We start from the raw sequence: 7,568 nt of genomic DNA, 5'->3' as shown, positions 1-7,568 counted from the left end.
TGCAGGATTTGGCCCAGATAATCCATCTGCCAATGAACATGTTGCAGCACAAACCTCAGTAAATCAAGAACGCTTTATCAGCGTTGGAGCCTCCCTGGAGGCTGCGTGTCCTACATAGCTGCAAAATGGCAGGAGGAGGTTACGTGACAACCTACAAACCTGCTGTCATTTTGGGTGACACGGGGCGACTTGCTGGAACCACAAAAGATGCACCAGTCCTGCACTGTCTGGGCTTGGTTTTCAACTGGGAACAGCATCATGACCCTGAAACCAACCGGGCATGCCTGTGGAGAACCCAGCTCCTTAGGTCCTAGGGAGAGCAGTCCCCTCTGCATGCTGTCTACAAAATATTAATGAAGAACCGTCACTGGAACACATTGATTTCTAATAAAATGTCCACACTTCACGTGTCCCAGTAATCCCCTGTGAACACGTGTGTGCATGCACACACACACACTCCCTCGCTGCCTTAGGTAACCAAGTTCACCAATTTCTATCCTAACTCTGATCTCACCAGAGATGCTCTATGTCCCATGTTTTCACTGGAGACAGTCTCTGTGTTTGCAGTACATCCCTTAGAACTGGATGTGAACCAAGTTTTCTGTTTCCCATGATTTCCCCCTTGGATTTTTTTCCTCTCCAGCTTTTCTGGGGATTTCCTAGGAATTGTGGTTTTCTAAATAAATTTATAAGGATGGGCAAACTTGGATGAAATCAGAATATTTCATTCTGGCTTTGACTCCTGTGAAGTATTTTAAGTAGCAATATTGTGAACAGATTTTGGGGAATGAACTTCTCTCATCTTCTATTGAGTTGTATCAGATTTTAGAAGCAGAAAAAAACTGCCTTTAGCAAAGAAACGTACCTAAGGGTTTTCAGCCAAAAAGAGTCATTTTGGGAAAAATGTGGAGGCAGGAAAGGCTTGCTTCTAGGCATTTGACGTAAAGTTCCTTATGGATCCAGCTGCCCTAAGGGAAGATATGAGCAAAAACCTGGGCAGCAGGAACCTTAATTTTGCTAAAACTTTGGAAAGTTGCTGTGACTTCGGGGGCAGCTTTTCGGACATGATGGGGCCATTTCCCAGCAAAACTTTATATTCCTCATATAACATTTATTGTTCTGTCTCAACTGTAACATGCAGCATAGCACAGAGAAGGTTTGAGAAGAATATTGTACAAAACAAGACCGGTATAGGCTATTGTATTGTTGTTGTAGTACTAAGAAGAGAATGTTTAGGTGCTGTATGTTGAAAAATAGACTAAATAGCCTTATAAAGGACCATGTAACTTCATCCATGCACTGTAGGATAAATCCTCAACCTCCAAGAACTTAAACATTAATTAAAAAAAATATACATATCTGGGGAAACTTAATGCAGCAACTTGATTTGTCACAACATGCAAGTCTCCATGAATATTTTTTGTACAATGCTTGACTGCTTTAAGGGTTCCCATGCACTTGCACAGCATCCTTCCAGAGATGCCTTTCAGCCAAAATTATTCCACCGTGATACTGGATAGGATGCTGTTCTTTTAAATCTCTTTCATTAAATGTTCATGCACACACAGATCTCAGTTTTTTTCTGAGAGCTTAAAAAAACCCAAACACATTGGAGCTGCTACTGCACATACCTGATAGCTATATCCGTAGCACTGGGTAACTTCAGCAGCACTGGGAGTAGCAGAGGATCCCAAATATTTTTCATAGTATGATTTACATTATAATGCAAAGATTAAGGATTGCATCTGCCTTTCAGGAGCCTAGTATCTTCCTTTTGTCCCCCTGTAGCAGCAGCTCTATATAACTGGGAATTACTACATGGAGCAGCAAGGTTGGAAAGTAACTTTTAGCTGACCTATGCTGTTAAGCCAGAAGCTGGGATGAGATGTCAGGCTGAGCACAAGGAACAGAGAATTGGAATTACCTGGGAAAAATTCCCCTCCTAATCTTTCTAGGGGGAGAACAGAGGTTAGCTGGGGACCACCTGGCGCAAAGGGATTCTGCAGGAGCATCATCCTTCCACTGCTGAGCGGCAGCCCCTGCACCAGAGAGTCCCAGGCTTCCACTTGGATGTAAATTTACTTGGTTGGGCTTTTTTTCTTTTCGCCAAGTAACCCAAGTGCTCCAGCCAAGCTGGAGTTTCCAGCCCTCCCAGCTGTGCCTGTAACCCACAGAGCACCCGCTTGGGTCTGGTGTGGATTTGGGACCTCTCCAAAGGAACAGGAGGAAATGGGCGGTCCCAGCCCAGCAAACTCCTTGTAGACTCATCTCTTACCCCTGATGTTAGAGCAAAGCAGCCTGTTTGGAGACTCAGAAGAAAGAGAGGCTTTAAATTGAAACAATAGTATCCCAGAAACCCCAGATGACCTGTCCCGTGGATGTAGTAGGCTTTATCAGCCAGGGTCTGCATCCTGGCAAGAGTTTCTTCTGTGCTTTCCCACAGTATATCGTATTAGTCATCCCTAATTATTCAGCTCTGGTTGAGCAAAGCCTTGTCTCTGTCTTTTTTTCCCCCGTTGTTTGTTTGTTTGTTAGGCTGAAAACCTATATTTAAATATGAAGGGGTGGGAGGCATTTTTAATCCCAGCTGGTTAATTCCTAAAATGCACAGAGGTAAAGCTGTAGCAGACAGCTGCCATGAGAACGTGCTGTTACATTCTTCTGCTGCCTTGGGTGTGTAAAGCCTGACTTGAGCGCAGCTTATGCCAGGCTCTGCCTTGCCCCATACCTCTGGGGCAGCAACTGAGTCCTTTCTGCCATGTTTTGCCATTCTGTGCTGGATTTGTGGCATACACCTGTGTAGGGATGTTTGTGAAGCCTTTCTGGATTTATATGCTTCTTTTCCACTTCAGTCCTGCTGTGGATACCCCGTCTCACCCATGCGACTCATCTGATGCCTCTCCCCACATCTTACTGGTTTAAGCCCGTTAAACTGCATGATGTTTGGGAGGCAGGGAAGTTTTGTGGCTCAGCAGAGAGGGATGACAGAGCTGCAGTAAGCTCATATGCCATGGTGTCCAGGGGGCTTTTTATGGGGGTAAGTTCAGGAGAAGAAACTAGTCAGATTTGGGGCTGTTCCTTGAGTAGCCAGAGAGACGAAGATGTGATACAGCCAGGGACACCCAGCAGCAACTGCAGACCAGACCTTGCCTCTTTCATTTGTGAGAGAAGCCAGACACGGAATACTCTCTGAAATAGAAATGCTACACGTGCAATTTTGGTATGAGGGTCCAGAGCTCCAGGAGACTTAAATGCCTGACCCAAGGCCATGTGGGAGGCGGTGACAGAGGCTTCGAGGATTCCTCCAACCTATTCCCTATCCTCAGCTCATCTTCATCACAGGCTGCCTCTCCATCCAGTTAATTTGAGCTGGGGAGGCTTAGTCTTGCCTTGTAATCTTGATTTGGAGTTTCATTATGAATTACTTGAGTCTCATGTGCCATTTTAAATTGATTCGTTATGCTAAGTACTTGCCAAATGCATAATGAGGGTCTAAATCGGTCCGTATGTAACAAGGCAGTGATTCAATTATTCCTAACACTCACGCTCTGACAAAAGCCTCGATTATTGTTGTCACTTGCGTTTTGGGACCTTCCCGCACATATACACACACACACAAAATCCGTTGGAGGCACTTCATGGTTTCTAGCACCCGCCCTGTTATTTATTATTATTATAAATGTTGCTATTTTTGGCTTCCTCAGACACGAGCATGGGGCTGGGAGTTCGCCCCTACAGGGATTTGTATTAATGAGAATTGGAGCGGCTTTCAGGGGGGATAGCTGCTCCGTCTCTTCCAATCCATTCACAAAGTCGGTGTGGAAGCTCTTAAAGACCAACGGCAGAAATGAAAATTAATCAAATGAAGGAGCTATTAGCCACAGCACATCAAAGAAAGTCTTCAGACCGAACAGCGGAAAAAGCTTTTATCTCTTTCTAACAAATGTTAGAAATCCAGCCACAACCATGACAGGCTCTAAAATGCCATTAGGGTGGTGTAAATAATTATAATCGCCACCCTAATCACGTCCTCCCTAGATTTCAGGGCACTCCACGAAGGAAGGTCGATACCTGCAACCCACTTTACAGATGGGGAGACTGAGGCACCATTTCCTGAGGGCATTGCAGAGCCTCAGTGACAGGGATGAGGGGACAGTTTAGTCCTTTTCCCCAAAAATTTTGTGCGTCACCTAGGGAAATAGTCCCGAAGTCATCTGTTCAATGGACTAATGAATAATGGGCTAAACCAGACCCAGATGTGGGCACTGGGCCAAGCCTCCTGGCTTTTCCCTGACCCTGATTTGCAGCTCAGGTATCTTTAAATGGCAAAGCAGCCTCCAAAATACAGGGCCAGGGCCTCCTCCTGTCCCTGCTCTGTGGCTTTTTCCCTGTCCTCGAGTCAGGCTGGTGGAGGAGGTGGTTGCAGTATTGGTCACATCGAATTTTGGGGCATTTCTGCAAACTTCTTCAGAGCTCAAACAAATCCTTTCACCTCTTTAATTTGGAGATTCAGATGAGCAGAGATCAGCCTCAGGTCCAAACCTTAGTCTCTCCTCCATGCTGCAAAAAGCCAGGAGATTCTGGTAGCCATAAGCTTTTCTTCCAGGCTCCGTCGTGATGAAATGTCAGTGGAAGGCAGCACTCTGTCCGCAGAGCCGTGGCTGACACCGGGGTGGGGAGCTACCGTGAATCATCCTTATTAAAAAAGCATTTCCAGTTCAGCTTTGCAGAGATGCCTCTCATCATCTTTGCTGCCATAATGGAGCTATTAAAAGCTTCCATGTAAGGCAGGCAACAGACAATAGATACAGGCAGGTAGAGCCTGAAACCCCATTGCAGAGGGCACAGGATAAAAAGCACATTTTCTCACCCGTTTTCCATGCCAGGATCACGAGGAGGAGGCTGGATCTGCCGGCAGCACCTCCGTGGCACAGCTGCTTGCTGGGGATGGAGGAACGTGGCCTTATGGCATAGGGGCTCCTAGGGAGGCTTATCTATAGGTGATGGTTGTCACCTGAATGTGGGTGAGTTGGGAAGAAAGATGTGTGCAGGGGGTATGTACAATCTATGCGGATAGCAGAGCTTCTTCAATGTCCCATCATATCCCCAGAACCACATTATCCACATGCCCTGGGCTCTGGCATCGTTGGGTTCCTGCAGTGCTGAACACGGTTGTATATGTTGCAGAAATTGGAGGATTTAGCAGGATTTCCCTGTTGAATTCTGGCTTATGATAACTGTTGAGCTAGGAGGAATCTTTTGGGTTGATTTTTCTCTAACAAGCTCTGCCACCCTCGTGCGTTTCCCAGCCGTGAGTCACATCTCATCCTCTGCTTTTCCCCCTCCTTGAAATCGTCAGGCATCTCATGAGGGTTTGGGAAGATAATAACAATAATAATGCCTTGTGCAGCATTTTTGCTGGCTCTGCTCTGCGTGAGGGCTAAAAACTCACCCTTTGAGGGAAAGGCGAGGATCTTCCATCACTGCTGGGTGGCAGGAGCTGGAGTCAGCAGGAGAGGGAATCAGCACAGACATGATCACGTCTGGGCAGCTTTACAGTGTGTCAGGGGTACCTGGACAGACTTCCCATGATGGACCAAACAAATCAAAAGCAGAAACAAATCCTGGCAATTAAAAAACCATCGCCAAATTTGCTGTTTATTAGGAGGGGTGTCACACAGCTTTGCTCCCAAGGGGGCAGCTGCAGAAGCGTGTCCTGCTGGGGACCCCTGTGACATCTCGGCTCCCTCGCTGCTCCCTCCCTCCCCGAGATGCTGGAAGCCACCCTTAGGTCCTGCTCCTGCCAGCATCTCCATGTCTGCCTGCACTGTGTTCCCATTGCTTTCCAGCCAAAATGACTTTACCAGGAGGAAAAGCTGTGAGAAAAAGCCAAAGTCAACTGATTTCCTCTCTCTCCTCTGTTGTGGATGTCATTTTGTGCTTCCCCAAGAGAAGAAGGGAACAAAGTAGTGGAGGAAGCACAAGATTTGCATTAAAAAAGAAAGCAAGCAGCAGACAAAGAAATAAGGTCAAAGGAAAGGAGAGAAAAGACTTTCAATCATTTTGGCGAGAATTCTTCTTTTTAGAAGGTCTTCTCAATTTTCCTCCCCTTTCTTGCTGTCTGCAGGCTGTTAATAATTCAGTGATTTATATTTGCAGCAAAACCTTCCATCTCTGGAGTCATTTCTGTTTGTAATGACTTCAGCGAATTAATGGTGGGCACTGCCTTTTGAACCAGAATGAATTCCTTTGTGGAATTAAACTTTTCCTTGATATTCACTGATACTTTTTTTCATGTGTTCATTTATAATTGAGGCTTCTTCGTGATTTTTTTTTTAAGGGGAGGGGGTTAGAGGAAAGGAATAGCAAGACTCCTCCAGCAATGCTTTTTATGAAGGGTGAGCTGCAAAAGCGAAGCAGGCAGTGAGTCAGCATCCTCTCCTGCCTCTGCTGGCAGCCGAGCTGTTGCTGGGGTTACTGTTACAGGTGACAGAGCGGATCTGCCTTCCTGGTGTCCCCAGGCTGAGCAAGGACCTATTTTGCCTAATATATCAGAAAAAAGAAAAAAAAAAAAAAAAAAAAAAAAAGCCAGGCTACAGGAAGAAGGCTCCCACCCTCCAAAGAAAAATCCCCAAATCAGTTAAATTGTCATCGTGGCCTTACAGATACGGGAAAGAGGAACGTGGTGGCTTTTACTTTTCCTGTGGAGGTTGCATAAGAAAAGTCATTTGAGAGAATCTTGTGTTAATTCTTAGCAGGTCTCGTTTGTTATTACTAGCTCTTGCCAAAAAGGATGTCAGTCAGCAAAATGAACCTGGCGCCTGCGGCACCCACGAGTGATCTCCTGGCAGGACTGTGTCACCCATCACCCAGCATCACAGCCCCTCGTCCTGACAAGATGGCTTAAGAAGACAAAAAACCAACTCATCTGCTACCCCTCACCCCATTTTTGGTGCATTCCTTCTTGCAAACACCCCGTGATACAAGGGGATTTCTGAGCAGGTTTGCAGGGTTTCTCAGAAATGAGCTGTGCAAGAAGGGGGATCCCAGAGAAGAAGTGCTGAGGCTGCAAAACAGAAAATCTGCTTAAAAATAAATCACAGGATTGAGCTGCAGAGCTCAGGTCTTTGAGCTCTCCTGCAGACTCCCTGCGATGCTGCACAAATTCCTTTGCTCCAAATTTGTTCTCGTTTGGGTTTCCCAGTTAGAAACAAAGCCCTTTGCCTCCTGGCTGGGAAGCGTTAAAAAGCTCCAGTGTTACCTGCAGGCTTTGCAGATCTGCCAGCACCCAGATGTTACAGCTAAACCCAAACAAACTCAGTGCCGGTGCTTGAAAACTGCATGATGTGCAAATGCATCTTCCCCACAGAAAACGACCCCCGTAACAAGATTGTTACTTCTGAGGGGGTGCTTTTTATAGCAAACCGGTCCCCAGCACTGGTGACTGAGGGTTAAACTCACCGAAGGTGAGGAGGACAGACAGAAGGGCCTTCAAGCAGAAGAGAATTTCCCCTGGACTACCAGCTAGAAAGTGAATGATGACAATGTTGGTGCTTAATGCAGGGTGG

This window comes from Falco peregrinus, chromosome 16 (genome assembly GCF_023634155.1).
Source record: "Falco peregrinus isolate bFalPer1 chromosome 16, bFalPer1.pri, whole genome shotgun sequence".
NCBI lineage: Eukaryota > Metazoa > Chordata > Aves > Falconiformes > Falconidae > Falco > Falco peregrinus.
Note: the sequence above shows the minus strand (reverse complement) of the source record.